Source organism: Panthera leo, chromosome B2 (assembly GCF_018350215.1).
Source record: "Panthera leo isolate Ple1 chromosome B2, P.leo_Ple1_pat1.1, whole genome shotgun sequence".
NCBI lineage: Eukaryota > Metazoa > Chordata > Mammalia > Carnivora > Felidae > Panthera > Panthera leo.
Genome location: NC_056683.1, coordinates 107,172,476 through 107,180,670, shown reverse-complemented (window position 1 = coordinate 107,180,670; position 8,195 = coordinate 107,172,476). Strand labels below are relative to the sequence as shown.

Genomic DNA, 8,195 nt, shown 5'->3' with positions numbered 1-8,195 from the left:
TTTTTAAGGAGGAGAGGTAGAGAGAATATGAGCAGGGGAGGGAGACTGGAAGAGTGGGGGGTGAAAGAGAAAGACAGAGAGAGAGAATCTTAAGAAGGCACCACAACCAACGTGGAGCCCGACTCAGGGCTCAATCTCACTACTGTGAGATCAGGACCTGAGCTGAAATCAAGAGTCAGATGCTTAACTGACTGAGTCACCCAGGCGCCCCTAATGGCTACCTACTTTTAAGAATATTGAAATTAATTTTTTTAATTTATTTATTTTTGAGAGAGAGACAGAGCACAAGCATGAGCAGGGAAGGGGCAGAGAGAGAGGGAGAGAGAGAATCCTAAGCAGGCTCTGCAATGTCAGCACAGAGCCTGATGAGGGGCTCAAACTCATGAACGATGAGATCATGACTTGAGCTGAAATCGAGAGTTGGGCGTTTAACCAACTAAGCCACCCAGACGCCCCGCAATTAATTTTTTGATAGAGATATATGTGGTTTTCGATATTAAGAATATAAAACGGGCCCTCTGCCCTGTCTACTGCAAGAATGAAGAACATTCTCGGCAATCAGACTGTTGATATTCCAGAAAATGTTGACATCGTTCTGAAGGGACACACTGTTATTGTGAAGGCCCCAGAGGAAACCTGCAAAGGGATGTCAACTACATCAATGTAGAACTCAGTCTCCTTAGAAAAAGAAGAGGCTCCTAGTTGACAAATGGTGGGGAAATAGGAAAGAACTGGCTACTGTTTGCACTATCCGTAGTCATGCACAAAACATGATCAAGGGTGTTAAACTGGGATTCACTACAAGATGAAGTCTGTGTATGCTCACTTCCCCATCAACGTTGTAATTCAGGAGAATGGTTCTCGTTGAAATTCGAAATTTCCTGGGATGAAAAATATATCAGCAGGGTTCAGATGAGGCCAGGTGTTGCTTATTCAGTATCTCAGGCCCAGAAAGATGAGTTAATTCTTAAAGGAAATGACATCAAACTTGTATCAAACTCAGCTGCTTTGACACAAAAAGCCACAACAGTTACAAGCAAGGATATCAGAAAATTTGGGGATGGTGTCTCTGTTTCTAAAAAAAGGAACAGTCCAAAATGCTGATGAATAAGATCTGAGTTGTCCAGATGATTTTTCAGACTTATTTGTGATATGTTAAAGATGCAATAAAAACTGTATTAATTTGAGGCTTTTCTTAAACCCAATATTCTTTACAACTATTTGGCAAGCAAACCATTCAGAAGTAAATTGTAGTGTGCTAAGAACAGTAACAGAAGGAACTGTACAGGAATTTTTTTCCAGTAAAACTTCATGGGATAAGTGGTTTGAATGTGATTTTTGAAGGAATATTAGGGGTATTTCAAGCAAGAGGAATATGGTACCCATGACACTCAACACCACATGGCTGTTCATCGCTGGATATAGAACTTTTGGGGGAGATTCTGAAGGCATCTAATTTTGCAGAGGCATGAATTTGAGTATTTGTGAGGTAAGTGTGCTTGAGTCACTTGTCTGCATACCAGTAATTTTTTGTGAAAAAGCAGTTGAGGAGTGGAACAAAGTGATAGGCCTTAGTAAGGTTAATTTGTGTTCATGATAAGTGTGGTTGTTGTGTCCAAAATCCTCTTACTCTCTACTTTACCTCAGCTATTTATTCCCATATGCTAGTCCTTGATATTTTTAGAAATTGATAACCCTTCATAATTTCTTAATTCCATGTGCCACACTTTATTTTTTCATGTAAGAAAACATTTTTTTATGTTTATTTGTTTTTGAGAGAGAGAGACAGAGTACAAGTGGGGGAGGGGGAGAGAGAGAGGAAGACACAGAATCCTAGGCAGGCTCCAGGCTCTGAGCTATCAGCACTGAGCTTGATGTGGGGCTGGGACCCACCAACCATGAGATCATGACCTGAGCCAAAGTCAGATGCTTAACCGACTGAGCCACCCAGGCGCCCCACCGTGTGCCACACTTTAAATATGTTACCATGCTAGACTATTTTTAATTTAGCAGGGTTGCCCCCCCCACCCTGCCCGCACCCAATTCCTGCAGTCTTCCGCATCTCACTCGATGGAAACCCTAACTGTGATTTCTCAGGCAAAATACAACACTACACATTCAATCCATCAGAAAAGTGCACGCTCTGCCTTCAAAATAAGGTATGTTTAAAGACGTAAAGAAATTTAAAAAGAAAAAGGGGGTGCGTCGGTGGTTTGGTCGGTTACGCTTCCCACTTCGGCTCAGGTCGTGATCTCATGTTTCCTGAGTTTGAGCCCGGCATAATAAGGCTCTGTGCTGTTGGAGCCTGAGCCTTCTTCAGATTCTGTGTCTCCTTCTCTCTGCCACTCTAATGGTCATGCTCTGTCTCTGTCTCTTTCTCTCTCAAAATAAATCCACATTAAAAATTTTTAAATAAATAAACACTTAAAAAATTAAGAAAAAGAGCAACCACTTGTAATATATAGATCTTACTGAGGATCTCGATTTAAAATGAACCAACTAAATTGTTTATTTTAACGAATTGATCTTTGATTTGATGATAATGGTTAAGTTTTTAAGAAATATGAGTGAAATGGTCAACTATAGTTTGCTTTGAAATATTTGAAGTGGAGTTGGGGAGGGCATTGGATGGAGTTCTAAATGAAACAGATTACCTATAAATTGATATTTGTTGAAACTGAAAAAAAAAAAAGAATGGATGGCAAGTTTAGGCACTTGATATTTTAATTTCTTGTTCATTACTGTTCAAGCGACAATAGCATCATAATAGTGGAATTCATTACACACATTTAATATTTGAGAGAAACTGGAAAACCTAACAATCTCAGTGGATGTTCAATAACTATAACCTAAGAGCCAGATTAAGTATCTCAAACTCAACACATTTTAAGTTTAGTAATTTGTAGAAACCCTATCTGCTAGTTCCAGACCATTAAGTCTAACAGATATATGGGTCACTGATTTGGAATTCTTCCCTTCATTTTTCCTATGTTAATTTCAATATGTCCCTCTCATTCCCACAGGCAGGACCAGCATTAATTGTGCTAAACAAATAGACTACCTGTTGTGCTTTCAGTAGAAGCAATTTGTTCAGATACAATCTGCAACAAAGATCTGCTTTTACCTTAGCCCTTCATGAATCTATTAATTGCAGAAGAATGCTCCAAGTGAACTTGAAAAATAAGTTCAGTGGACAAAGAACTGTAAGTGAATTCCTATCTGTTTACAGAAACCCAGGGCTAAGACAAAATTCTGCCTTGAAAGACAAAATGAAAAACTGAACACATAGTGCAAACAGCACAATTATTTTGCAATGAAATTGGGAAGCAAAGTGCTGTTGTGTCATAGTTGTAGATCATTTCTCCAAAACAGGAACAAGCACATGTGGTTTCATTTCATTTAATTTCATGAAAAAAATTTTCAATTGGGCAGAATAATGTATTATAACTTTTCTAAGTTTATTTGGCTTTTCTGGAAAAGTGTATGATCTTTTATGGGACAGAGAATGAAGAGGAAAAAATTTTTGAAGAAAAAGTGACTCCTTTTAAAAATGTACCTAATGAATTCAAAACTAAGGAAACATTTTGTATTTTCTCTAACCATAGAAAGAAACTTTTTCCTTTCATTTCACTCAGTTGAAATAGTATATGCTCTTCAAGTCATAAAATTCAAACATTTTATATACAAGGACTTCTAAGGGTCATTGTTGGCCTTCTCTGCGTAGCCTTTTTGCCCTGAATCTTTGGTTTCCTGATTCTTTGACCACTAAGCAGTAATATTCTCCTCACTTGGAGACTTTGCCATCATTCACATTTTCTAAAGGCTTTAAAGAACTATAAAGTTGGTTAGTTGGCAAACTTTTTGGTCCTATTTATATATAGAGTGGAGACACATTGTAGGACCTGCTGCCTACCAAACCTGAGACTGTTCCCCCAATTCCTCTAATGGGTATTATTTAAATAGAAGACGGAAGTTAAAAAGTGACAACCATGTGAAGAACCACATAATCCTAAATTTCTTGCTTGCCATGCTTTTCTGGTTTCTTCCTTTTAAGAATCCTCTAGACACTGCTCTTTGACTATCTTGAACATTAATTCCCTTTTTAGGGAAGTAGAAAAATTAAATTAAATTTCTCAAATACCTATTGTGCCAGACACATTAGTTATACCATTTAATCTAAGAGCCACAGCAATGTTACAGATGAAGAATGAGAGATGTAGGAGATAGGTAACTTATCACCCATGGTCATACAACCAAGGACATGCATGTCCTGTATAATAAATTATTCTCTCATTCAAACTTTTGCCAACTTAACTCAGAAAAATTTCTCCCTGTACTTATCTCTTTCAGTCCTTTTGTTAATCAGAACAAAACAAAACAAAAACAAAAACATCATAAAGGTAATTCTAGTGATACACTTGAAACCAAAAGAAAGCTATATGTATGTAATGAAGGAAAACTATACTTAAGACCTTCCATCAACCTTTCTGACCTTGAAAGTAGGCTTAGAATCTTTCTGAAATAATCATTCTATCTCCTCCTCTTCCAAATAAATGTTTGTCCTCAGGCTCCAACATTCAAGATAAATAAAACACTTTCTAATTTAATGCTGCTTTGATTACTAGCATTGCCACAGGACTTTTCCAACATTTTATTCTTCCCTAGGGTCTTAGATCTTTGTAGAGTAGACTAGCAACCCAAAGCACCATTTACAACTTTGTTTCTATGGAGAGAAGCGCTTTGAAAGTTCCAAAGAGCTAATGCACAAATACTTGGTGGAACACAATGTTTTTAAGTTGGGGACTGCTAATATTTATGAAATGAGTGTTCAAAACAAAAACAGATGTTTCAACAGGAACATGCAGGGACAGAGGGGTCTCATTGATTCAGCCTCTTACTGCCCCCTCCCACACATACACAAAGGTGATTGGAGTCCTATAAAAATAATCTATTATACAGATATAATATATAATCTACTATGTAATAATAATCTATTATACTCCAAAGTAAATTGAGGAGTGGGAGAAAAAGAACCAAGGTATAACTGTAGCCCCTCACATGACCACAAATGTTACTGACACTTTACTTTAAAACTTTGGTTAGTTCTTATCTTAATAAACTTCATGTAAAATTCAGAGCTGCCCGATGAAGTATTGAAAATTAAAGATTAATATTAACAATGAACTATTTTTTTACATGTTACATTTTGGTTTTTTAGAAATAAAGGCCAAAACCTATTGTGACATGAAATTTGAAGATAATTAGAAAATCAGCAACAATAAGATTGTATCAGAAATCTAACATGTTGGACAACTTCAGTAGTTAAATGCTACCCGTATATATGAAGTGCATTTCTTTTGTCATATTACTTTTTATTTTTAAATCAAAGAAAAAATTTCAAAAGGATTCTTCCATAAACTTCTACATAGTACCTTCTGGAAACTCCCTACTAAGAAATACTTTTGCACTTTAATTTTCTGGGATTTGAAACTTTAAAAAAATATTCATTCACCACAGTTTTAATAAAAATATTATCACTTTTCCCCCATATAGCCCTGTTTATAATTATTACTACATATAATTTTAGGCACGTTAATATAAGAGTTAAATGTACCCCTTGTTAAATATTATTTTAAAAACAGACAAATCCAAGCAGCCAAATAAATTGGGGATTTCTTTGCGCCTTGGGGGGATATCTCTAACCAAAACCAGGTTTTAAAAAATTAATTGATTGTAAAGATTTTATCTTGACACACAAAAATTTACAATTTACAAAAAAAGATACAGAGCTATAAGCATTGAAAAAGGAAAAAGTAAGAATTAGGTTTGCAGGCAAACCTGAAAAAAGTACAAGGGACACATACTTCAGTACTAGCTCGTCAAATTGGAAAACACAGCAAGAATTTAAACAGAAAAACCACACAGAATCACTAAGGTTGCTAAGTTCACATTAGACTACTCATAACAACAACAACAACAAAAACAGCAACTTTATCACAATCATTGTATTCACAAAGATCATGACATATCTTCAGGTAGATGAGGTGGGCGAGTATGGATTTACTGGACACAGTCAAGGTTATATTATCTGGGGACCAGAACCATAACCTATATTTTTACTTTTTGCCTTATCCCAACATATAAAACATTGTTTTCCACCTGTACAATGAGAAGTGTTTATGGTAGTGAAATCAGAGCAAAGTGTCAGATTTTGCTTCAACAAAATGCAATTTCTAATTTATTGACCATCCTGCATTCCTCCTTTACCATGAATACACAGGACTTTGTGTGGTTATTTTAAAGGGTTTTACTAGGTTAGTTTCTCTTTAAATTGGTATGTCTCTTTAAATACTGTCTGATTTTTTTTTTTTTAACCTGCTGTAGCCCAAATATGAGCACTCCCACATATTTCTCATCCTACCTAACACAGACTGGCCCCATTTAAAACATATCCTATAATCAACCACTTAAGCCAGGCTTCACTCATAATAAATCTCTGTTTTATAAGAAATACAGGTATTAATAAAGTAATCTTAAAGTAACCTTCATAAAGGGAAACAGAAATAAACAGAGCAGTCACTTCAAACACAATATAGATAAATCAAATTTAAAATTTTTAGGAAACAAATAATCTTGAAGACCATATGCTAAATTTTGAATAGTTCCACAATTTCAATGGGTTAGTTGCCCAAATTGTTTGGTGTTGAAATTGAAGAACGCCAAAAGTAGAATTAAGTCTGTAACCCCCTTCCAGTACCATTTATTTTAAACATGCACTGAAAAGTAGTTTTTATTACCTTTCTGGAATATTTAATAATACTAATTTTAAATTAAAGTTTCTAAATATTTTTGTGGCTATAAGAAATAATTCCATTTCTAAAACATAATAATTAAAATAATAAGTCATTCCGGAAAAGATGATCACAAAGGGATTGGCGTTTAGGGTACTAACCCTAATTATTATCTATCTATGCATGAGGTACTGAACTTTAAAGCTGTTGAAAATAAGCAATTTTATTTCACACCGATTCCAACTCTTCAGTCCATCCACAACTAGCAAATGTAGTTTGAAACAAAAATTACTATTCCATCATTTAATTTTTAAAACATCGTTGTTTTCTTTTTCAGTCCTTCTAAACTTTGTTACCCTGCTTGGATATGCTGCACTCTTCTGGGCGTAGAATTTCACAGCAGTTATCAGAATAACTAAAGCCATAGGTCGGTTTTATCAAACAACAACTTCCCATCAACAGAAACACTGGGCATGTCACTCATTTTACTCAAAATAAAGACACAACAAATAGTGATGGTTAAAATGAACAGTTAGATGAAAACTGTAATGAGACTTTTTATATTTTCTTATGCAGTCTAACACCTGAAGCAACGGTACTGTGGGCACCTTCCTGTAAATTGCCAGCTGTTTCCTTTGTTTTTAGGCAAGCAGAAACAGAGCTAGTCACGCTTCCAGAAAAGGGGGAGGCATAGGATAAGGCTGCTTCAAACTAGCTTTCAGAAATGAGAAGTCAGTAGTCAACTTTTTCCTCTCTGATAACCCTTCGTTTGCAGAGTAACGGGGAAATTACAAACACATTTTGGAAAATAACGCTGTCTTGAAAACCATCTCTATTGGACCAAGTCCTTACTTCCCTGGAAGTAGTCACAGCCAAGACTTAATTTCAACACAGTGTTGAAATTTATTACTTGAAGCTATGGCATAAAACTGTCTTCTTTAAATGGAAAATTTGACTAACTTCTATGAGGTAAATGAATTTTGAAAGTGGGAGTGGGTGGAGGAGGTACACAACTTTTTTTCTTTAAGTAGGAGGGGGAAGGATGCAGACGAAGCATCCTGAGCAACCACAAAACGATGAGTCTCTTAGGACGCTAAAGGATGTTGGACCACAGAGCTCGAATGCTCTCGGATCACAGCTCCTCGGCGAGGGACTTTTGGTTTGACTGCCACCGGGCACCGGGGGAATCCCCGCCTTGGGTAAAAAGAGGGAACTGGAGAAAAGACACGTTCTGAACAACCCGGCGTCGGACGATTCTCCGCGAGACGTGGCCTTCCCGGGACCCCTCGGAGCGGGCCTGGCGTGGCCCGGGGGGGCGGGTCCGAGGGCCGGCAGGGAGGTCCTGCGTCAGTCCGGGCGCCTCCCCGGCCACTCGAGGCCAAGGAGCCCCTGCGACCCGGGCCC

General features: G+C 37.0%; 1 pseudogene; it reads left to right on the top strand.

Moving 5' to 3' along the window:
* Positions 1-533: 533 nt before the first annotated feature.
* Positions 534-1,111, top strand: LOC122219153 (annotated as a pseudogene).
* Positions 1,112-8,195: the final 7,084 nt, after the last annotated feature.